The sequence below is a fragment of the Streptopelia decaocto genome (genome assembly GCF_964273445.1).
Source record: "Streptopelia decaocto genome assembly, chromosome: 8".
In the NCBI taxonomy this organism is placed as follows: Eukaryota; Metazoa; Chordata; class Aves; order Columbiformes; family Columbidae; genus Streptopelia; species Streptopelia decaocto.
Window position 1 is genome coordinate 10,054,080 of NC_138662.1, and position 23,342 is coordinate 10,077,421.

Genomic DNA, 23,342 nt, shown 5'->3' on the forward strand with positions numbered 1-23,342 from the left:
AACAAAACTTGCTGTTGATTCGGTTATACACATCTTGAGGGAAGTGATATTTAAGATTTGCTATGAATATTCTTTGAAGTATTAAAATCAATTCAGCCCCAGTATCTGAGTTCCTTCTGAGTTTATTGTCTATACATCACATGTAATCTATGCCCATGCATTTTCAGGTCACTTAAAACATATTTTATAACTACACTTTGCAGAAAGGAATTTTAACTGCATTTTGAGCATGCATTCTTGCCACAGGTGTGTGTTTGACCCCGCCCAGATTTGTGATTACTCAATTAGCAAAGAGAAATAATGACCAGATAGGAATCGTCCACTGCAGTGAAAAATTGAATCAGGAATAAGTGATCTAGAAAGAGAGGCCACCAAGTCATTTTGAGTAAGTACATTTGAGATAATTGTTATGTGCTTTGAAGACGTTCTGAGAAAAAGAGGCAAAATTAATCAGATACATTAAATTATGAATTATTAACTCAGCTCTATTAAATATCAAATAGAAAAGCTTTTTAGTATTAACCATGTTTTTAGAAATTCTACTAACTACAGAGTAGATTTCTTTGATTTAAAAATGATTTTTATTTACATTTGAAATGCCAGAGAGTACCTCTGAGGCAAGTGAAGTTTTCCAGAAGTGGCGGATCACTCCTACGGATGGGTCTTACCCTGAAGCAATGTAAAGACCTTAATCCATTTACACTGAACCTTTTCAGACTGAAATGGGGATAGTACATGCAAAATAAAGTTTATAAGTAGCTGAAGACAGAGGTATCATACAGACTTGCAATTTTACAAGCATTGAAGATCTGGTTTAATTATAACTTGCTGAATCTGTCAGTCCCCAAGTGAGTCATGGCAGCTCCCATACTGCTGCATGCACTTACAATAAACCCAGAACTTCTGTTTCTTATCTCCCACAACACTTTGGGTATTTCACCTGTTTGATGCAAGTTTTTAAATAACAAATTCCTTGGCAAAGTCAATCTTCACATGGAATGGTGCCAGAACTGCTCAAGAAACAAGTTGCTGTGGCCTTAAGTTAAATCAATAATGCTGAATGAATAATGGTTGTCGCTGGATGCTGATTTTTCCTGGCTAATAAATAGTTCTCAGGTCATTTCCTGAACTGCCAGTCCAGCTCTAGCCACTCAGCACGATGAAATGTAAGATGTTCCTCCCGCAGAGAGGATGTTAACTCGCCTGCTGAATAGTCTGCTGCAGATTCTTAATTGTACCATAGTCTCTCATTTCCATGCCATCTATCAAGGAGTTCTGCTTCTGTCTCTGCAACTGCCGACAGATGCAATGCAGCTCATACTTAGCTGTTCTTCACTATCTATAGTAACTGTGCTTCAACATCTATACAATGCAGCTGAAACTACCAGCCTTTCTATTTCTAAATGGTTTATGAGATTCCAGCAATAACACATTTTGACCAAAGGAAAGCACTACAGGTTTTGTTAGGTCTTTAGAAATGGTATTTCTGTTAGGAGAAAGTTTCCACTGGTTGAACATGTATTTTTTCTTATTTATTTTCATTTTTCAAAGTCTGTGACACAGAAAGGCAGCAGCACACTTGTGCCTCAGCTGCTCCAGGGGTTCTCACATCTCCGGCTCCTCTCAAGCATCAGCCCCACTCCACCACACCTCACCATATGGAAACCCTTCAAACGTGCCTGTAATCTTTCTCATTCAAAGCTCTGAAACAATTTCTTACACACTAGACACACTTTCCTAACTCACTTGCTAGTTAGTGCTGATATTAAATAACAGAACTATTGCCCTCTAAATTTGCATCTTAGTTTTCAACTCTGGATTCCCACCCAGGGCTCAGTGGAGGGATCAAAGTGTTGCACAGCACTCCAGGCACTACCACAAACCAGCAGCCATTCCTTACATTGTTTGATGATTGTGACATGATTGATTTTGTTCTTGGTGAGTTAATAATATAATTACAAATTACTGAATTATTTTATACTAGAGGATTGTTTTGTAAATTAGGTCACTGTCATTCATCATTATAATTTCTTTAACTAACACATCTGATCCTTTCATCTGTTAACATTTCTACTTTGCAACATTAATACACCCTTTCAGTCATCACCATGACATGACAAAGAACAAAGCTCAAAGTTTACCAAGCCAGAAAAAAACCCACTTTGTCTTCCTCATCAGCAGGCATACGAGAAGAGGTAACAGCACCAAACCTTTCCAAATCTTCTCCTAATGCAGAGCATGTGATGAGAAACCATGGTTTTTACCTTGTGACTGAAGCTCACCCTGGCTAAAGTACCTCCTTCCTACTCTTCAGTTTATCACATTTTGTTTTTTCCAGCATCCCCACTCTTCCCCTAAACATGTTTTCAAATTATTCTGCATCTTTTCTTGCCTCATATCCTCCAAACACTTCTAGCAAGAAACTTTGTTCTGAAAGCTGTGCTCATCTAATCAAAGAAGATTTAAAAGAAAGTTATCTGGATAGAACCATACATCCAGTGAAAACTAACCATCCAGCTCTAACTTTCTAACTAAACATGGATAATTTACAAGCCAAAAGCTATTCCATATTTATTTAAGGAAGACTTCAGAAGTTCATTCATGGATAATTCAAAAACTGGTTGAAATAACAAGTCAGCAAAGGTTACCTGCTCAGCTCTGGATGACAGGAAACAAATTTAAAGCAAATTACTGAAAACAGAAGAAGCTGCACACATGCAGATGAGGAGCAAACTTTGAACAAAACACCTCACACACTTAAAATTATTTCCCATAGCTTTTCCATGCATAAAACTATCATACAATTATCTCAGAGCAGGAAACACAAGTGAAGGAAGAACTGATCTCAATTCCAGTGATAGTACCCAAGGACATAAATCAATTCCAGGCTGATCACCACCAAGGTCCCTTCCAAACCCTAACATTCTTTGATTCTGTGAAAGTGTGCACTTCACTGACCCTTTGGACAGTGCAAACTATACATGCAAGTCCATAACTTGCCATTAAAAAAAAAAAAAGCATATTTTACAGAGATATCTTGGGGAAAAAAAAAAAAAAAGACCAGTATACCAAATTTCTGTTCACAGTTTATTCTGCTTAGCCTCTCATACAGATACAGAGCAAACATCCCTGGCACTAGCTTTAGATCTCTGTTGTTTGACTATGCTCAATCTGAACTAAATTAATCTGAGATATCTATAAACTTTTCCACTGAGATTTGTTTCATTGCCTGTAACTGGATCAACTTTAATACCTTTTTTTCCAGTACCACCACAGCTGCTTCTTCAGGACATTCTCCTGGAATAAAAAAAAAAATACAGACCCTGATGCATTTCTATTTCTTTATATTTTTGACAGAGAGAACAATAAAAACAAAACAAAACACTACTTTCTTTTCTAATGAAAATAAACCACTATCATCTACCTTTCTGCAGTGACATGCGCACACACCAGGTGTACAGCAGATGACCATCAAGCTGGTGAGAAGAGGTGGGGACAGACATAGTCCTTGTATTGATTCTAGAAAGAGGCTTCTTTCAAGTGATTATAACTGGCTCTGAGTCCTTGCCCCAAAGCCTGTCTAACAAAAAGAGAAACAATAATCCTAATCCTAAAAAGCTTTTAAAAATATTTCCAAAAACGCATTTCTGTCCGTGGTTTAGCGCGTTATCTTTAAACTGCGTTGTGAGGATAACAAGCAGTTGTGATTGCATTTATTTTATGAGAAAGGCTAAATAATTCAAAATAGTATTGTAGACAAAATACCTCGTTTCAGTTTCTTTTCAGAGTCTAATGAAATGGATGAAGTTTTCTGGCATTGCCACTGAATTATATAATCCTAGAAAAGACATTAACAGCTGCTCTAAAAATCTAATTAAATTTTAGAGCACTAGTAATGCAGCTATAAGACCCATGTAAGCCATTATCTACATTAATAAAAATAAAAGTCAAACAGTATCCATACAGTAATAACGTACCTTGATTCAAGGTCACTTTAATTCCCTTAGTCCCATATTTTTCTTCATTGTTGCTATAAATATTATTATTTAATAAAAATTTCCAATTTATACACGTTTGTTACCTTGAACTGTTTTCTTAATAAATTAATTCCTGTCTCAATACTATGTATTATTTTTCTTAATTGTTTATTTTCTCACCTTCTACTCCTATTATTAGCATACAAAAGAGCAAGAAACTGGGACAAACTACAGGTACTTTATATCTACTTGAAAATCTAGAATCAATGCAACATAGCATGGGGATGACTCATCTCAAATCCAACATTTCTCTTGAGCAGAACGCAAGAAAATGAAGAAAGTGGATGCTATGGAAAGAAACAAGGAATAAAAGCAGAAAATTTTTAAAAAGCTAACAGGAGAGTTGGTGTAGAGCTGCCCTTGCCCTGGGAGCCAGGGCTCTGTGCCTGAGATTTGAGACAGGAGCTGCCCCCTGAATCCGCTTGTGGGGCCAGTGCACAACAGCCAGGGACCAGAACAGTAGCCATGGCTTGAAAAACAATATCAATTCAACATTTGTGTCTGGCAACATGAAATGACAATTCCTTATAAAAATAATGAATTTCTAGAGCTATGAATGGCTTGTAGCTGATGGGAAATACTAATTTTTTTTATTTTTTTTTTACTTAGAGGTACACTATGATACACAGTGCTTAAGAAAAAAGGAGTTGGTTTTATAGTCAGTCTTTGGTTTTGCAAAATGCACTCTACTTTCTATATCTACATTATATGCTCTTTATGGGATGTGTTTAGCCCTGTGCCAGTCTTGGATGGTTTACCAGACTGAGGAAATCCATGGTTACGATGCTTTTGAGTTCTTAGAAAAATCTGAGTTGGGAGGAATAATCACTGTTGGTACTGGGCTGAAAAAAATATTGTCTACTTTGCCTCAGCCAGGAATTGTGCCTACTTCCTAAAGAACAACAAAAAGAGCAGTCTGTGGCAATTCCTGACAAAAAATATAAAATAAGGTCAGAGAGGCTGCTGACTTGTCACAGAGCATGACATTGACTTATTGGCTGGAAAATGAAGTCCACCTAACAAAGGGGCAGTGAAAACCAGAGACATTTTGTCAGACAATTAAAGAGTTTTTTGCTACTTGGGTAAAGAAACTCATTCTATAGCTTTTTAAGGACTTGAGTTTTGCCTGGCATGCTATGTGTGTGACATTATATTTGGAATTTATTTCTATCTAAGATGTGTTCAGACAAATGGATTTTGTTTTCCTATATTGAATTGTAGAGAATACCATGCATTTAAATAATGTCTTTACCTACCATGGTGTATTGTAAATGACAGAACAAACAGCAAAGATAATTTTGAAGTAGTATCCTGAAGATGGGGGACTTACTCCACAAACTTTGCTTTGATTTCTTTGGAAGGACTGAAAACAGTTGGAAAATCAGAGAACAGACTATCTCAGGCAGGATCATCTGCATTGCTTCTAAGACCTTCTACAAATGCTTTTTTTCTCATTACTAAATAGGGGTGAGACTGTACCAGCCCCAACAATCTACAGTTAGGCTGCATTTAATGATCTCCATGACTGTTATCACAGGGAAGTGCATTTTAAGAATTAAAATATCATCAAAATGCCACTCCTAAGACTATGCCACACAGAAATCTACAGCATGCCAACAGTATTTTAAATACAACAATATAAAGGGGCATAATCTGGCATGGAAATGTATTTTAAGAATCAAAGCATAATCAAAATGCCTCTCTTAAGATTATGATATTCTGAAAAGGAGATTTGGGAGGGAAAGGAAATGTTTGCATGAGATGAAGTATCCAACTCCAGGCTCCCTATGCAGAACAAGGCTCTGCAGGTGCCTAAAGAGTAGAAATAGCTCCCAAACGTGAACAAAACATTCAGAAATACATGGATTTTCATTAAACCTCTAATCACTGATACACATGAAGTGTTTACTGAGTGCATAATTAAAACCTCAAGTGTTTTCCATAAAAATATTTGTAAATTAGGTGAATAAATTATTTAGTGGTCATTATTGAAATTAAATCTTGTCCGAGTGAATTTGTAAGCAGAAATCAGAGCAACGTTGTTAAGTTCTCACAGATGTAGCAGTACAATATATGGATGGTACTTCAGTGCTGGTCACAGCAAAATAACCTCACAAATTCTGTACTGCATGTGTTGGTTTGGTACATGTAGCCCCAGCCTTCACCTCCAGAATACTTATTGGAAAGACATGATATGATACAGGTGTTAAGTCCCCAGCAAGACCACCATAACTTAAATTTCTTTTTCCACTGTCCAAGACTGGCATCTTAAGAACAACATCAAGGAGATTGCTGTGGCCATGTCGTGTCTTTTAATGACCTTGAAATGCTCAGATCTTATGCCTAAAGTGATAAAAGAGATTTCAAAAGTATGTCAAGAAACCAGAGGGATGGGAGCGCTCTGCTTTTCAGTACCAAATCCAGCTCAGGGAGCATGACCTGCAGTGATGTTACCTGTACAGACACTGCATTCAAGAATAACTAATTCCAATTCATTTTTTAAGCAGGTTCACATTCCTGGACAGAAGTTCAATGTCAGACAATATCCACTCAGAGTAAGGACGAACAGGGCAAGTCTGGGGATAACGTGCTGGGACAGCTATTTACTGGGTTCTGGCAAAAGGATGGAGAATAGTTTTACCTGGGATAAACACTGCAAGAGTTTTTCTCATATTGTTCCCTCATTTCCAATTCTAATCCTGGCTGGCACCGGGGGAAATTAAAAAAACCTCCCTCACATTTATTCAGCATGAGAACCTCGCCTCGTGCAGCCGCCGCACGGAGGGTAAATACTCCAGGGATGGCGTGAAGACAAGGCAGAGAAAGAGCTAAAGGACGACATGGTTTTTTTTCTGGAATAGTTCATTCAGTTCTAGTAAACATGCCACTTTCTGCATTGGTTTATAACTATTTTTAGGGTATGTATAAAATTCAGTTTACACATCCAGATGATCTATGTTTTCTTGCATATATTCTCCTGTTTTGCTTTTCAAAAGTGACAATGCAGGAGCTTATAAACAACCAGAAATATCAGCTCACCAGGGAAAATGCATTCTCTGCTTTGCTTTTCTCTCCAGTTTAAAGAAAATTAGTTAACCACACAATAGTTTTTACAGCCCAAAGACCTTCTCCAATTAAAGAGAAAAATTCTGCCAGCGCTATATCTTTCAAGCAGTCATTTCACCACCGAGTATGTTATAGAAGCAATTTTTTTTCTGTCAGTGAAGAAAACATTTGTTCTTAAATGCCTATTCTTAGAAAAGATGCTACAAACTTCATTTAGAAAATGTTACAATTGGTTTGTTCACTCATTTTTTTTTGACAGCTGGGCACGAGAAAGTTTTTTATTTATTTTTATACATTATTTCACTTGAAGCAAACTCCTTGATGAATTGTTTCATTTTTAAGTACAAGAAGCACCACTTAAACCCTCTGTATTACACAGAGAACTTGTAAAATGATAATTCAGCTTTGAATTTTGTCTCCCCAAATTCCCAGCCATTGGTCCACCTTGCTTCACAAATCTCAGGGGAGCAAAGACGAGGACGGATGGTTGGGAGGAGCAGGGGAACAGAGACCAACAGAAAACACAGGCTCCCATTACAAATTATACCATTTCTGGCACCATTTCCTCCTGCCTTCAGGACGGGCTGCCGGTGGCTAGAAAGGAGACCATAAATTAACTACAGTGAGCAGAAAAGTCCCCAAAATAATATTTTCTTTGTATTGTACACCAGCAGGAATTGGCCATTTGTTATTCACATGTACACTAAAAACTATTTTATACCTTAGGCAAATAAATTGCTTCAATAACTCACTGGAAGAAATGTTTAAATAAAACCTGTATTTCAGGTAGTGCTTGGACTTCTAACTCTCTTTTCAGTTTAGCTGAGGTTTAATTTAGAATCCCTTTGGGATTTAAAAAAATAAAAACCAAACAGCAAACAAACCCTGCATGTTTGTGCTGTAAACTTCAGAGACGCAGCCCTAAACATCTGGGTACCTGAGAAGGCATCCAAAACTCTGTGCATGTGTTAAACTGTTGCTACAGACTCCTGTGACTATATACACTTCTCAAACAGCCTGGCTGGAAACAGCAGGTATTTTCACACAAACACATTATTACCAACCTTCAGCAAACTGACAAATTTCAAGGTAATGATGGACAGTTCCTTTAAAAAACACAACAGGGCATGCCTTTGACCCAGAATGACCTCAAACTGCTTTGCAGCTACTTCAGACTGATATATGTATTGCTTCATGCTCAAACCTATTTATTGGCTGTTACAATGTGAACCTACATTACAAAAGTGACCAGCATTGAAAATTGGCTGGTGAAGACCTTGGAAGGAAGCAAAAATACACAAATAAATCCACAGGCTGATCTTGTCAGAGGCCCCATTGCTCCTTTTGTGTCATCCCTTGAGGACAGGAGAGATCTCACAGGAGGACCAGGTGGGATGATAAGATATCCCATGGCACTGAGACCACTGTGCTTCACTGGGGCTGAGAAGGCAGCACATCTATGACCTCCCTATTCTTTCTCCAGCCACCCAAATCATCATCCCAGAAGCCACACAACAACACCTGAGAGTTATGATATTCTTTGTTTGTTTGTAGCAGAGATAAAATCGGAACATGAAAGATTCATGGCACTACCCCAAACTTGTCTTTCTAGTACTATACACAGAATATAATCACTGTAATCTAACCTGAAAAGCAAATTCTGAATTACCTGTAGACATGCTGTTAAACTGATTGAAAGATCTACTTTATAAAGCTGCAGTGTAACTTCTGAATGAATCACATCTTGGAATCCACCATCAACTCCATGGTGCCCTTGCGGGCACTTAAAGCTAATGCTCTGTGACCATAACTATGACCTGACAATTTTATTTACTCTTATTTAATACAACTCCAACTTTATATCTGGTAGACTGTCTGCAATGTTTTCTACTTGAAAAAGACAAAGTAAGGTACAAATGGTATTTTGATTGCTTAAAAAAAAAAAAAAAGAGGAGAAAGTCCTTTAGTTGTTTCAAGATCTGTGCCTCTCTACGCAAGCTCTCAATTGCTCAACAGTTACGTTATTCCCCAGGTGGTATAAAAAGAGAGCAAGATCTATTTCCAAGCAACAATCTTTCTTCACTCTGCAGACACTCATACATGATTTGAGCCCAACATCGGGTCTCAAATCAGTGCCTAGACCAAAGGGCATTTTGCATCACCCAAATCAAAACCAGATGTGCTCTCAAAGGACAGGGGTGACAGTTTTAGGGTGAAGCCATGCACTCTCGCAGGAACAAGACGAGACCCCAAAATTTGGGTCTTACATGGTAACTTCTCACTGGTGCATCTGTTTCTTTTCACTTTCAACTCTTCCACAAGCTGCACTGACTCACTGTGACTGGGGGCTGGACATTAAGAGACAGACACTACAGTTTGCTAGAAAAAGGCTCGGTATGACTCACTCTGTCAAACCCATGTTTCTGGGAAGACACACTACGCTTCATTTGTCACATTGTCAGTGTTATTTGCATTACAGGACTCTTTCTCAGCTCCTCTATTAGTCAGATAAGAAATGGAACATGTAATGTATTACACACATGCCACACACTTCATTTTGGCAATTTGCTCCCTAGCTGTCCTTGAGACTCCCAAAATTCACACAGAGAAAGCCTGGGTGTTTCTCTTCCTTAAAGCACTTTCTGTACATGCTGTCTAGTGGCAGGTGAGGAGATCTGTCTTCTGCAAATCTCAGATCTCAACAGCTGATCAAAATTTTAGAAACTAAATGTGAATACAATCCTCATGAATCAAGTATCATTAAATATTTGAGTTAGTTTTATTGCATACTTAATAATTTATTTTACTTGCTGCTAGAGGTTCTTTCTTCCTATAAACCTTTTCCCCCTTGGTGCCTGGCGCAGAAAGGATGCTCCCCCTCCTATCCACCTGTTTTCTGCAAAGCAATATGTGGCATTAAAAAGTACATACAAGGTCTGAGACCTCTCCAGGCTGCAGATGAACCAGGAGCCTCAGGCCACAGAAATCAAAGATTATAAGTAGAAACTTCTAAGAGTCAAAATATTTTAATATTTTTATGTTCTTTATCTGCCTTCTCACTTCACTTGACAGTCTCATCTACCCACTGCCATAGGCTATCTTTATTGGTGATTGATCTTTGCCTCCCAACCTTATAGGGAAATTTGGAAAGCTGGATAGAATATATAATTTTATATAACAGCAAGGTTTACTGTAGAAGAGACTACCATGTGTTGAACACTCCATATGTGACCTGACTCATTTATTGGTGTTTAGTATTCTCCTCCCTCTCTCACTGTAACCATTGGAGGAACATGGAAGTGCAGAGGAGCAGAATACAAAACAACCAAGCCATCATCAGTCTGAGCCTCAGGGGTCTTGAGCAATGACAAAAACGCTAATCAGCTCCACCAATGCAGAAGACAAAAACCCAGTGCCTTGGAAATTCCCTGTTAAATAACACTTTGAAAAGTTCATTTTAATTTGCAAATACCGCAATGAGAGATACTAAATTATCTGCTGAAGGAGTAGCAATCATTTGTAGAGAAACACAGCAACAAGAACGCCAGTAAAGTTGTGGGCACGGCTCCACTTGGGGTGATGTGCTGCACTTATCGCGAGAGGCACAGAAATACATCAGGGCACAAAACAGGACTTCACACAGAGCAGTGGGAAAGGAATAAAGGGAATAAGGAACATAAGAAAATAAGAAAACCAACAGTAAGAAATCTCACATCCCTGAGCAAGTACCATCCTCCATCTGCTTCGCACACCTCGCTGGCTACACCAGCCACATATTTTGCTTCACACACAGCATGGCTGCAGAGCACAGCACCAATGCTATCAGTCCTCAGCTTCTGGCCAACAACTCCTGAGGAGCTGCCACCATCAAACCAAGTCATGAACTGACAACCTATCTATAGCTCTGTACCTCAATAATTAACCATTCCCTTCTCAAAGGTAATATAAAATCCTATTCCCTCCTTCCTAGCTTAGTTCACTTACATTTTAATTAGAAAGAAATAAGAGGCACTGCTTAAGCCAGGACCTGTGCCAGACCTAGCACTGTATTATATTAAACAAAAACAAGTGAAGTGGATTCCTTACTAAATATCCCAGTGATAAAATTCTCCCTTAAAATTTGGTTCTACGTGGATCATGGAAAACATCTTTCAATAACTCCCCCTGCCCAACCCCACCCCAAGGAGAAGAGCAGCTCATTCTCATGCCACCAAACCAGGCTACTATGAGAGCGCAGGCTCAGCCAGCACAGCCACAGTTCCTGCTTTGCCTGGTTCAAACACAAGACATGAACCAAATCCCTCACATTCCCACCAGGATCTCACGCTTTGCTTCACAGCATCAGTCATCCTCTCTCTAGTGAATACTTGGCACAGCAGAGCTGCTCCGAGAGGAATGCTGTCCCTAAGAACCAGGAATTTGCCAGGGAGGTGGTGGTGAGCAGCTCTGCCTGATGTGACCCTGGACCATGAGCTCCCCCAGCCAGCAGGGTCCATCTCCTGCAACGCTCACTGCCAGCCCACTTCCAGTCTCAGAGAATACCATAATAGCACACAAAAAAGTTTATATGTAATAGCCTCTGGATGGCTTTCTTCATTAGCAATGGAAACCCATGGCCCAAATACAATATACTGCAGCATATTTCAAAATTAAGGAAGAGTTGAACTTAAATTTTGAAGAGCTCCTTGGAAAAAAAAACAATGAGCTGGCTATCAAATTTCAAACTGCCACCACTACAGGAATCTTAGAAATATTTATCCTCATCTAAAATTTTTAGGAATTTTCACTTAAATAATTTGTTGGTTTACTCTCACGAAAGTAGGTTAACTTAAGGAAAAAAAAAAAAAAAAAGCCTAAAAGTATTTCTTCAAAGTAAAAAGACAAAATTCATCAAATTACTAATAATGATAACTCTGATCCTAGCACACTAACAATACATTAAATGCTGCCATCACGAGGTTATGCAATTAGGATTATTATCTGATTGTTCTTTGATATTTCATCTTCCACAAATTCCAAGCCAACTCAAATTCAACGGGTTATTGTTAAATTAATTTGAAAAGGGAAAATGAGAAAACAAAGCTTGAAGTTTAATATATTGCACTCTCAGTCCCTGAAGAAGTGAAACCACCTATATTGTAAGGCTCTGTGTTCAAATACACAATTCAATTGCAAAAGCTCAGCACCTTACAAGATCATTATGTAAACAACATTTAAGAGTGACTCCTAAGCTAGTAATATTAGCTTTATTCTTGCTGTAATGACCTATGGATTTATTTCTTACTATAGCCACCACAAATGCAGAGCCTGCAGATCGATTCATTCAGTTCCAGATTTGACTTGAGTACTTGTCTTAGACTAAACCTTGGACAGTTTTTATTAGAATCAATATATTAAATATTTCTCCTCCTTCTGCAAACATGTAGTTTCTTTCAATTATGAAACTCACACTAAGTGTTTGGAAAAAAAATTATGGGTTTTCCTTTTGTATGATTACAGCACAGTAAGGAATTCAAGCTACCATGATACATTCCACAGTATCTATATATATATTTTAGCTATTTTCCCTGAAACAGCCCATGCAGAAACAGTTAATGAAGTAGGACTTAAAATTAGTGTGGCATTTTTAGACTACGTAACATTGTTTCTTCTCAGTGGGATTCCTGAAAATTATTTGCTGATTATGGGTTTCCCAAAAGATCTTATATATCACCATCATTGCCACTGAGGTTTCAGTTTGTATGTTTTATAGGATACATGCAGCAAACTGTGCCCTACATAAGAGCAAACAGCTCTTGGAGGAGGATGCTATTGCCTAGTTTATTAAATGGGTCCCCATCTGTCTGCTCTGAGCACTCAGTGCTTCAGGGCTCAAACTCTACAGATCCATGAGTCTTAGTACAAATATGGCAAGGAAACGCTTCTACATTTCACATTTTCTGTCACCTAGAACAGTCCTAAGCAGCTGAAGAAATCTGGGAGGCCAGACTATTCACTCAAACAAGCAAAGAAAGGTTATTTGCCCAAGTTGCATAACTAAGTTCTGCACAAAGTGCTGGGGAGATGTTTGTTTTCCCAAGTATAATACAAGGGACTAAACACAACCTTAAACTACAGAAAATAGGGGGTTTGGAACTAATAATATAAATATTCAGTATACGGACAAATCAGAGTATAAAGTTTAAATGAGCCTTCACAAGGCAACCAAAGCAAATGCATGAATCCTTTTCTCATTGAGTAATAATTTGTCAGAGGTGGGAATTATTGGATAACGGTCTTTTCAGGTTCAATCTAAATACTATAGAATACTACAAAAAAATAAAAGGTCACACTGTTTTTAAAAATTACTTCACATTCACTTGATTCAAATAAACATCTGGGTGAACATGATCAACGTTCATTAAAAGCTCTGAAGTGACAGGTACACAAGTGGCACTTGGCGTTTGCACAGCTAAGCTTTCACAGCTGTAATGAATTAATGGAGCGTGTGCTTCCACACGCGGCTGACACCATCCATAACCCTATATTTGACACTTGACTGCCCTTAGAAAGGATCTGTTTTTCAAAAATAGTTTATTTGCAGAAAACAAAAAAATTACCAGAATAACCTTCTCAGTAAGAAGGCTTTGAAGTGCAGTTATAAAAGAAATGCCAGAAAGAAAATTCTTCCAAGTTTTAATTTTTATGTGAGCTGAAACTATTTCTCAGTGTATACACTGGAGTTTTAGTATCATACAAGTTCACTTTAAATATTATATAAAATTACACTTATGTGATTATTGTATTTCCTCACGTGAGCATATTAAGAGGTAGGAATTCTTTTGGTGAGAGAGCATCCCATGGGAAGCCCACATGGCCACTGGTCCAAGGTCTCGCCCAGTCACGAAGACAGGAGGTAAAACCCAAGTCCTGCTTATCCCTTGCTAAAATCCCATCAACTTCCAGAAAGTCACAGCATTCAGGACAAGATATACTTTATAGGACACAATTTATATAATTATTACAGAGATCAGTGTGTGGTAACCCTTCTTTCTGACAGAAGGGCCAACACATGAATTAGGATTGATGTTTGGAGCCAGCCAACTGTATGCTTTGGACTTTGAGAGAGACATATTTTTGGAGGGCTCCTCCAAAGACATTTCAGACTATTAGTCTCCTTTCCTGGTACTCTAGACCTCTAACAGAATACTTCAAGGTTTTAAACTATTTTTTTTTAAATCTACCATTGAGGTAGATATTTGGATGACAAGTTCTCTCGGTTATCATTTTTCTCTTTTATCATATCAAAAGTATGAGCAAGGGCAGGTAGGAAAATCCTAGCAGTTTGCACAATAGATTAGAAGAACTAGAATGAATTTCTTTTACATCAGCTCCAAATAACCCAACATCAAGTTTCATTTTAGGAAAACTGAGTGAATCAAACCAAAACTTGTACTAACAAATTTATTCTCACTACTCCTACAAGATAAACCAACTCAAACTGCCACGAAATCTGGCTACGGCATCTAACTGCAGAAAACCAAATAAACATGCAGAAAAACACCAGTGTTTTTTATATTTGTTGAGAAATCCCCAAGCAGAGAGAAACAACTGTAGTTCAACAGTTTTTTTGGTGTTTGGTTTGTTTTCGCACCCCTTCCCCCCACCCCTCCCCATCCCAATATATTATGGAAAATAGTAGAGTGAAGCACACCTTTTCCCCTCTCTAATTAAAGCATCAAAATGGAAAAGGTTTGATTTGCCATTTTCAAACCTTTTGAAGTCTATCTGTCCATTTTAATAAGAAAATATCTTTTGAGACATGCCTTTGTTAGCATTTGTTTTTTTCTGCGAACTGTGCCCTGGCGGTGGGACACTCTTTGCTGTATCCCACCTCATTACGTTGATCAGCAACTAAATATGGTAATTTCTTGTGATGGACCAATGCCTCTGGGTTTGAATCTTCACAAATTAGACTCCTTGGAAATTTCATCATTTTGTAGAGGTCTGGCAGCCCTGGAAACACAGTGAGACAGACGTCTGTCCATCCTTCTTTCCACAGCACCCACATGCTCAAGCCCTCTCCCAATATGGGAGATACCTGGTTTTGATGGAAAGGATGAAACCTGCCATGGACAGGTGCTGAATTACATTGTATTCAGACCTGAGCTTGTTTTTCATCTTATTTCTGCATTTTCTTGAGATTATAGAAATACTGGGGAAAAAAACAAAACCAAACAACCAGCGAAAACTTAATCATCTGTGACCTATGGTATTTCCTCTTTGCTCCTTTGAGAAATCTTTGAAGATTGATATCTAATTTTTTTTAATAATCTCTGAAATAAGTGGTTGATACCTGTGCAGAAACTGATTAAACTGCATAATTAGTGCATGCTCAACTGTAAACTGCACTTACATGTAACAATCAAGAAGCACAATCTCTTTTGCTGACTCTCAATGATTTCTAGATCATTTTTAGCAGAATATTAAGGGATGTTCATAAACCAACCTTGGCAGCACTGATAAAGTGGGGAAGCATGTTCTCACTCACATTAAGGGTCACGGCAGACATCCATACTCTCTATGTAGATATTCATACATACATGTAAGATGTATGACTTGTACAACTTGCATGTTACATTTATAAGACCACATCAAATGTTAAGGATGTCTACTGAATTAAAGAAGGGCTAAAAGCTGATCACCGCTTCACTCAATACTGGAAAGCCATGCAACACCTGGGATTACAGGAGCCAAAGTTTTCAAGTGTTAAAGGCATCGTGCAGCAACAGTTATTACATTTTTACCAAGACTAAGGTAATCTGGTTGAGTGTTGATTGACTTGAAGACTAACCTTAACATAATCTCATTTTGTTTGCAATTTATACACAAAAACTATGGTTCTCTCATATTTTATAGCTATTTGCTAATGAATCTATGATCCTATAATTGAGAGGTATGAATCACACACAAATGTCAATTTATGTTATTTATTTTTGAGTAGGCAAAAAGGTAACATAGAATTTTTCTCTTCTTTAAATAGCTGTGAACAGTTGCTCTAATTACCTCTGGAAATCTGATTGTTCATAATTTAGGCTTTATTTTTGAAACTGTTTTATAATACTGTCTTAAAAGTCACCATGTGCCGCTATGCTCTTGCCATTAACCCCAGTGATGAAAAGAAAACTGGTGAGAGCAAAATCAGTGGGTTGAAAAACAGGATGTGGAGCAAGAAGACAGAGAGGCAGGAGCTTGGGCAACAGCTCAGCAACTGTGTCCATCACGTAGACACACCACCCAAGTCCTGCTGAAACCATACTTGAGTCCCAGACCATCTCATCTTTGTTTGTTTGGAGTTTATCACTACTGTGCTATAATAGGGAACACCCAGAAAACTATGAAAACTTCACACATCTCCTCAATGTCCTCATGCATTTCACAGTGCAGAAGGGCACTGTGGATTTAAGTAAAACATTATGCATATTTTCCATGCATGCAGAAAAGAACAACAATTTTTTCATATCCAAACCCAGACTCACAAAACATTTAACCAGAAAGCTGAGAGATTCTGCTGGTCAATGCTGTGATTTCTATACACACACAGAAACTATCTGAACTAGACCAGATCTGAGCTAGAACCGATTCCCCAAAGTGGGTAAAGCCACCGAGGATAAAAGGTGAACTGCCTCCTGCTGCTGCAGACTGCTATAAATACCAAAAGACAGTTACATTATTCTAAGTATCAATGCAAGAACACCCTGAAATATTTCACATCACACAGTAAATGGTTGGAAGATTGCAGACAAAGTAGTCAGGCTATGAATAACTAACAAGAAAGTCTCTAGATAAGCACACAAAATTAATTATGCCATACTCAGAAATAAATAAGAAACACCATCTCTAATGCTAACAAAACAGCTGGTAATAAATAATAACATGTAAAGATTTTAATGCAGTTATTTTGGTAAAATTAAAATCAATGTTCATTCAGCAATAGCTATTAAATAATACTTACTGGGGAAAAGTCTGAGAAGCTTAAAATCCAGTACCTTGTGTGTCAGAAACCAAACCACACAATGAGAAACAGCTGGAGCTCATCATTTATACCATTTTGAGGTCTTAAGGAAAAAGGTTGCCAAAAAAATACCACGCACAGATCTTCAGGGCAAATTGATCTCATAAAAAAAAGAATTAGTGCGTGTGAGGGTAATCAAATGCTTCATGTTGGATTACAATTCCACTTAATAAATCAAGCTACTTCTACTCATGAAAAGGTTCGTTTGATTCACCAATGCCATTCTGCTCTATACTCATTTGATTAGTTACACTAAAAATAAATCCCACACAGCAGAACCAAAAAATAAATGATTGGCCTTCTCAAATAAATGCCACCACGAGTCGTAACAACCCAACTGTGTATGCTGCTGCACCAGCCCCATGTCTCTGAAGAGCTTGGGAAAATTCCAGCTCAGCCAAGTTGTTTCTCATTACACACACTGAAGTTTAAACTTTTTATAACTGTATCCACTTCCCTGGCCCAATCCTTGCCTTAACCTCCACCAAGCACCAGCTCAGACAACACCTGTGTACATGGCAGAATAAGGGATGAGAGGAGACACGTCAGAACAAAAGATCTTCCAAATTTGGCTCAAAAGGATAACTACAGAGGATTACAATCTTAAAACCACCACCAAAGGATTATTTCCTATAATTTTCTATGTTCACTGCCTGATGTGGTAAGGTTGGATGAATCCAATACCATGCTCTCTACTCAAGCAATGCAATTTGAAGAATGCTGCAAGAGAGATACGGTTTCACAGTTTGGTGATGTTGTTGCCATCCTTGTCTGGAGAATGGGCACATTCCCCCCTCAGTGCCAAGCCTACTATTACTCCAATATAATTAGGGACCCCTATGTTCTCAGTGTAATTCTTCCTTACAAGAGATGTCAGCGACCTGCTCTTCTTATTTTTTTCAGGACAACTGTGGGTGACAACATGACTTTGCAGTGAAAAGGATAGGCAAAAATGATAATCTACTTTCTTTTTGAAAAAGAAAAATAAGTTTCTGTTCTAACAATGGGCTGCATTCCTCTGAAAGCTGAACCCAGTCTTTGCTGTGAATCATGGTAGTTCACTATTTTGCTTTGACCTTTTTATCATTATGCAACTTGATTAGCTATCTGAGCCAATTGCTTTCATATGAGAATAAAATCAGCTACTTAAAAAGATAAGAGATGAAAATGATCAAAGTAGTATTTCATACTCTCAGAACAGTCATGTTTTAGAAAAGAAGTGCCACCAGTCTGACATCACTGAGAAGTAAACACCTTTCAATGCAGCAGCAAAGGACGAGTGCTCCCCTCCACCAACATTTTGCCTCTGAACAGGCTTTTTAGTGGGATAATGTATCTGAGAGACACCAAATGCTCAACTGAATCGCTTCTGAGCAGCTGAAGGATTCAATGCGGCTCAGCCACGCAAGAGGTGGGCAAAGGAAGGAGCTCAAATTGCAGCATACAAAAGTGATTTTAATCACAGATGCAAATTTCAAGAAATGAAGCAATAATCTGCTTAAGACATATGCACAAGCACGCTGAGTAAGCATGATGCCAATGGGATGTCGTGGGTACAGGCACTTGGAGCAAAGCAGACAGAACACACTTGCACAGGAGAACAGCAACGTTCAAACTTCCCTGAGAAACTCTGCACAAATGGCTTTTTTTTTTCTCTCTACGTTCAGACTCTATGACACTGAGTCACAGGCCCAGATACATACACTGAAAACTCTATTTATTACATAAAACCACAATGATGCTTTAACAGTCTCTTTCAGTGCACTTCCATTAGCAAAATATTGGCATGACTTCCTCTCCCACTCCCCCAATGACAATTATAAAATATACCCCCTAACTACTTCTGTTTTTTAAAAGTACATTTTCCTAATATTTAATTTATAAATCATTTCCCACATGTATTAGTAATAAATGTTTAAAGGCGGCAGACAGGAATACAACAGGAAAGCATAATGCTTGCTGTTTACTAGGAGGCCTCATTAAAAAGGCATCAAGACCAAGGAAAATAAAAACAACCTTGTGAACCTTTATAATTGGTCTCAAGAGTAATGTAACAGTGAGGACATCAATGCAGAAATGTCCCAGCCCACTCTGGTGCCAGATTAGAAAGAAATCCAGTTCACTATACCTTTTACACTCCTCAGTTCTTACACTGTTTTTTTTTTTTTTAATTAAAACACAAATATAAAAAAAATATTAAAAGTTTTTGTAACATCTCTATAGATCAGGTAATTTATCAGGTTTGTGTGGGTTTGTTTGTTTTGGTTTTGTTTTGCTGTTGGTTTGGGTTTTTTTAATCATGTCTCCTATCCACACTTTTTCTCTTTATTTTAATAATTATAATGGATAATCTTGTTATTTTAATTGCTATATGTAGAATGCATTGGGCAAAGAACTGTTATGTTACAGACATTTTTAGCAAAAGAAAGTGTTAATCCACCTCTGAAATGAACAGTTAATTTGAATAGCCTTCTCTGCCAGCTAGCTTCCAGTTAGACCCAGATGTCACTTGCAAAGCTTGATTTTTAAACTCAACACAGCATTCCATCTACCACCAAGCAGACTTCAAAATTCATATTTAAACCAAACAGGTCCCAGAGGCTCATTTCAGATACTTCTGGGCTTCCCAGAAGATCCATGAAAGTTGATTAAACTAAAAATTGCATTTCATTTTCCTGTTTTGTTTGCATTTAAATGGAGAAACTTGCAGCTGGATAATAGCCATTTTTTTTGTGATGTACTTCCATTCACAGGAATAAGCATTCTGTCATCTTTTCCACAACCTCAAGTATATACTTCTCACTGTTTCTCCAAACACTGACTTTCCCTCTGTAAAACTGCACTGCAAAAACCGTAGTAAGACTTTCCTAAGAGGCTTAATTTGTAGGATTCAAAAGCCATCAAAGCACAACTATTTGTAATGTTTTCACTTGGAGATGCAGTGCAATGTGTGATAATTTTCATTGCAAAAAGTAATTATGTTTCAGTCATCTAAGCTTATGGGCCTGTATTTGCAGGCTAGCTAGTTCTCTCCAAATCCAGGGAAACCACCAGGACATGGGCACTGGCTGCTATCACCCATGGGGTGCAGGTACACTGAGGAACCACACGGGGCTGGCTCAGAGATCAGCAAAACAGCAAGAGAAACTGCGTTGCTGAACTCCCAACATCACGATATTCCAGGGGTGCTCAATAGGAGTCCCCACAAAACACGAAGCCATACACCAATCCCCTCTATGAAAAATGCCTTTTAGAGCAAACATGTATGTGTATGCACTGAAGCAAACCTCCCCTTCAGTGCTTTTGGGGGGAGTGATGCCTGCACACCACTCCCATGCAGTTTTTATCAAACCATTCCCTGGAGCTGACCCCCATCGAGGAGAGCTTGTCCCAGGGTGAGCAGCACCCACTCCCCCTCCTCATTGCCTTCACCCCAGGCTCCCAAATGCAGTTACAAAACATTTCAGATGCCAGATTTTACATGGAAGTTGCAAAAATATTACTCAGCCAAACAGGAGATCCAATTAAGTTAAAACACAACATGAAAAATCACCACCCTTTACTCAATTCCAATATACATTGATTAAATGAGTCTTTGCACTGCTACTACTGAGCTCCTCCATTCCACACAAAGAAAGCGGGCACTGCTGTGTGTTCAGGGCAACTCCCAAGATCTGGTTTTGCCTCATTTTTTCCAGAAAGCTGTGGTGAGCAGCTCCAAGGGTCAACTAAGGCCAAGCTTCAATGATCTGTAAAAAAGCTTTCAGGGCACATACATCAAAGGCATAATTACCATCTGAGCCTAGTTAGGCTAAGTAAAAATATTAGGCATGGCAGCACAGATACCTATGCAACACACGTCCTTACCCAGGGCCACAGCAGCTCTGAGCCCACAACAAAGACAACACCATGGTGACTTGACTTCGGTAGACATCGAGCCATCTCTGCTAATGCAAGCTTGGGTATAGCCATCTGCCATGCGATGGCATCTTCAAACATGGTGTAGATGACCTCAGAGCTGGACCAGTGACGTATGTGTGGAAGGCTGGAAATCACATTAGCCTTTACCAGACCCTTACAGTCCTCAAGGGGATCCCTTTCAAGACAATAGAGATGGCAGATGGCCGCCAGGCACCATACATGCCTAGCCCTAGAAAAGCCCTAGAACTGCAGAAACTCCAAGCTACACACAGGACAGACCTCAGCAGCCATGAGTGTGGGTTCTTCTCCCCACGGCATTACAGCCCAGCAGCTGCCACAGGATGCCAGAGGTATCTGAGCATCTCTTACATTCACAGCTCTTCCGAGGAAAAAAGAAAGAAAAGAAAAAAAAAAAAAAAATCACACCCCTAAAAACACTGATGAGAAAAAGACATCCAAATTTGTTTTCATCCCTTTAAACGCCTATAAGCTTTAGTGTTATTTATTGACAGATCAGTCTGCTGTGAGATAACGCTTTGCAAAAGGCTTGCTGACACACGCTTTGGTGCACTTTCACAGGGTGCTCCCGCAGAGCCGCACACAGCCCTGAATAGGCTTAAAATGCATTTTAACAACCTTTCAGTACATTTCTGGTTGTTTTTGCCACACCATTTTTTGTGTGCGTTATAGCTTCCAAGATTAAGAAATATATCTTTAATCTCCACCCTTATCTTTCTCCTTCAGCACAAAAGGACTTTTCCAATTTCTTGCATGAGAGACTCCAGCTTTGGCAAGTGACCAGACCATGGCGGCTGCCTGTGGCAGCTGTCCCAGGACAGGAGAGTGGGGATGGATCCTACCAGGGCTGCTGCTTGCAGAGAATCACCAATCCAAACCGCTGCAACACCAGCCTGCAAGCTGCCTCTGCTGCAGATACCAGCTCCTCCTTTCCATCTCCCTGTGCCTCCTTGCTCTGTTTTGCACAGATCTATGCTAGCATTGCCGCAATGGACATAATGAAAATAGTTTGAACTCATCAAAAAAATAATTCTCAATGGTCTTTGTCACATTAACTTGGGTAATGTGCTGCATACAAGCACAGCTCACCTGGAAGGACTGTGTAATTAATGCACTCCCTCTCGCCACTGGCCAGAGATGAAGTGTCATGATTACTTTCACATGTTAAGCATTATCAGAGCATGATTGTGCAGTTAATAATAAAGGAAAAGCTATTTCCCATACCAAATAAAACAAACTCTGCTGATTCTCTTCCTCTGCTTCCTCCAGTAACACCTCTGGCACAAAGAGCATCCACCACTCAGCCAAAAGTCAGGGGTTCCCTGTGGCTCCCCGCAAACACCACATTCCCACCGCAGCCCCTGGTCCAGACTTCCCCGAGAGTTTTAAAGAAGTAGCTTTAAAAATACACTAATGATCCCAAATAAGAAATGGGGATTAGGAAGCTATAACACATAAGGTTGTCACACAAGTCTAGTCCTCACAAATGCTTCCCTAAACCAAGTTATTAAATCTGCTGATACAGGAGTGTATTTAGCTTAATAGAAACATGCAAGAGATATGGTTATTAATAACTTCCTATAGGAAATTTGTGTTTTGCATATATATCATACACAAAGTTCAGATAAAATCTACAACAAAAAGGAGTAAGAAAGTTAAAGGAAGATTTCCAAATTTATTTTGCAGTATCACCTACTAAACTCTTTGCCACTAAAAACAAAACAAAAACAAAACAAAAACTGAGGTAGGATCTTACATACTGATCTGAATTTCTGTAGGCTAATTAACAGTGCTGTTGGCACTCTGGTACTGATGAACTGCTCTTTACCAACCCTGCCTGGACTGTCTGCATCAACAGATGGGAGCAAAACGGCTTCTCTAAATCAGACATGAGTGACAGCAAGTAGATTATTTCGCCGTCCTGTGAAACCAGTCTCAGGTAAAATTCACATCAGAATGGCATTAGGATTTCTCCCTGAAATATTCCTTTACATAAATTTTGTAGTAAAATGGCTATTAAAAACCTCAGTACAAAAAGAGACCTAATCAGTTCCTTAATATCCTTTCCTAATTTGTTTATAAGTTAAATTCTATTCCAAAAAATAGCTGATATATTGCAAGAGACTCCTTATTTTAATAACTTATCTTCAGATATGGATAAGAGTATTGCTAAAATACTAGAAATGTTAAAATGAAATTTCAGAATTAGAAAGTGCTGAAGTATTTCAATTTTCCATTACATGCAC

General features: G+C 38.6%; 1 protein-coding gene across 2 annotated transcripts in view; it reads right to left on the reverse strand.

Annotated features, from left to right (window-relative positions):
• LOC309443117 (contactin-4) overlaps positions 1–23,342 on the reverse strand; it is a 331,164-nt gene that overhangs the window by 204,224 nt on the left and 103,598 nt on the right. The window contains exon 3 of one of the 2 annotated variants that reach the window (XM_082059765.1): positions 3,254–3,297. The exons of the other annotated variant lie outside the window; for it this stretch is intronic. The gene's annotated coding sequence lies outside the window, so the exon portion shown is untranslated. The remainder of the gene's footprint in view (positions 1–3,253; positions 3,298–23,342) is intronic. 2 annotated transcript variants of the gene reach the window in all.